This window comes from Budorcas taxicolor, chromosome 21 (assembly GCF_023091745.1).
Source record: "Budorcas taxicolor isolate Tak-1 chromosome 21, Takin1.1, whole genome shotgun sequence".
Taxonomy (NCBI): domain Eukaryota; kingdom Metazoa; phylum Chordata; class Mammalia; order Artiodactyla; family Bovidae; genus Budorcas; species Budorcas taxicolor.
This window is the reverse complement of record NC_068930.1, coordinates 68,356,121-68,358,515: the sequence shown is the minus strand read 5'-3', so window position 1 is coordinate 68,358,515 and position 2,395 is coordinate 68,356,121.

Sequence of the window (2,395 nt, the reverse complement as noted above, 5' to 3'; positions counted from 1 at the left end):
GGAGGGGGCGGGAGGCCGCGAGCCGACTCAGCTGTCAGAGCCGCGCGCCGCCTCGGCCCCAGGCCCGGCGCGACCCAGCACCGCCCCCACCCGCTCGGCTCCACCCCCGCCAGTTCCGACCCCTCCCAGGGCGTTTGGTCCCCGCCAACCACGTCTCCGCCTCCGGCTCCAGCACTCGGGGCCGGCCCCAGATTTGCCCCGCCCACGCTTAAGCTCCGCCCCAACAGCAATAGTGCTCCGCCCAGTCTCTAGGCCACGCCCAGAGCACGTGATCTCCACCAATCACAATTAGGCTTCTGGCCCAGACCCCCTCAGCCCCGCCCTCTCCCCGCCTCCCCAGGCTCCGCCCACACCGCCTCAAGCTCCACCCCAACAGCAGCTCCGCCCAGAACGCGTTGTCCCTGGCAACCTTAATTCCTCCTCTCTTACTGTCCTGGCGGCGGCGCTAAATCCTGCTGTCTTGTCCGCCCTCCTTGGCGAATAATGGCCTTCTTCCGCGCGCAGTCCCAGGCCCCTTCTTTTCTCCCTAAACCTTCCTGGAAACCCCATCCCAGCCTCTAAATTTCTGTATTACGCCGACTGTTCCCAGACTTCTCTCTGGAAGCCCCAACCTCCAAAACTGGTGTCTCCCTTCACGGGGCAGGTGAAAAGGACCGTGGGTACACAGGGAGGCCTGTGTCTGCGAGTCAAGAGCACACGGCTGGACCCGAGGCTGCCACTCAGACCAAGGGGAAGCCCCAGTGGGGGACGGCGGGTGCAATGTCCTAGGCGTTGATCCAGGTCCGAAGGAGCTAGAGTTGGAGTGGTTGAAAATCTGTGTGCGAAAAGTTCCGGTCAAGCGGAAAATGGGAAGTGTGCCCAGGGTGGCCAAAGGGTATCTTTGAACTAATAACCAAGAACTCCTTCCTTTTTATAACCTGTTTCCTCTTACCGATCCAGGTATGATCCAAGAAAAGCCCAACTCTTCCGTCTGGGGCTTTTTAGCTCCCAACCTTTATACTCAGGAGCGACCCAGTATGAAAGGAGTAGATGGAAAGGGCCAGGTATGCCTCCCCACCCCCCGACCCCGCCCCGGTTCTCATCCAGATAAAGATCCTCCAGTCCAGGGAGGAGGCGTCCAAAGAGTTTAAAGTTGCTGGGTTTCTGAGAAAAGGACCCTCCCCGGCCCCACTAGTGGGCCAGAATCCTGAGAGATTTGGGAAAAATAGAGAAAGCCTGTACACCTCCTTTCCAGGTACAGCCGGGGACAGTCCCCACCACGAGCATGAGTGTTCACGGTGTGTGGGATACAGGGTGCCAGAGAGAGAGCCAAGGTTTAAGAGCTGGGTCAAGCATAGGGGAGACCGCCACACACACCCACTGCAAGCTGGACGTCTATCCCAGCTCAGAGACTGCACCAGCCTCTCCCTAGGGCTGGGAGGTAGTGAGAAGCAGCCACAGGCACGCACTGGCTGGCCCTGTGGGGCAGGGGAGAGGCAGCCAGGGAGAGCAGACAGACTCCTCTAGGTTGTGAAACTTCCAGGGGTCGGGGCCATTTGAAGGCAGGACGCCAAACGATTGTACCTTGAGGGCAGTGTGTGTGCTCAGCTGTGTGTGACTCTTTTCGACCCCCTGGACTATAGTCCACCAGACTTCCCTGTCCATGGAATTTTCCAGACAAGAATATTGGAGCAGGTTGCCATTTCCTTCTCCAAGGGATCTTCAAAACCCAGGGATTGAACCCATGTCTCTTTCATCTCCTGCAGTGGCAGGCAGATTCTTTACCACTAGCGCCACCTGGGAAGCCAGGGTCAGATCTTACCCTGCTCTGGCCACAGTGCAGGGCGGCCATGGAACAGCCTCAGGGTACATTTGTGAGTGCGAACCTGTCCAACTAAGGAAGGAAGAGAAGTGGGTGCATCAGTCAACACCAGTGACCTCTGGCTCTGTCCCTTTGCCATCTCCTCTGATCCTCCCGGCTCTCCTGGGAGCAGTAGAGAGTGCTGGGACCAAACACTAAGGCTCGGGTGGGAGGCCCTTTGCCTGGGAGTCCCCAGCAGAGGGCACCGCCTGGAAGCACGTGGCCAACCACCCGGCCCTTCTCTGGGAAGGTCTGGACAAATGCTGTCCACTGTGGTGGACACTGGCCGTGTGGCGTCCATACCGGAAGTGGTTTCCCAGCAGGAATCACTGAGGGAGGTGCAGGCAGAAGAAATGGCTCTGAAGTGGCTGCTTCCACTTGAGTGGTCTGGCAGGGCACAGGTCCAGCGGTAGCCCAGGGATCAAGAAAGAGCAGGCTCCTTGGCTCAAAGTTCACTTCCTCTCTGAACTGGGACCCAGTTACACAGCTACCCTGGAGATCACCTGGTTAGGAATGGCTGACCGTGAGATAAATGTACAACCTAAAAGCTGGGAG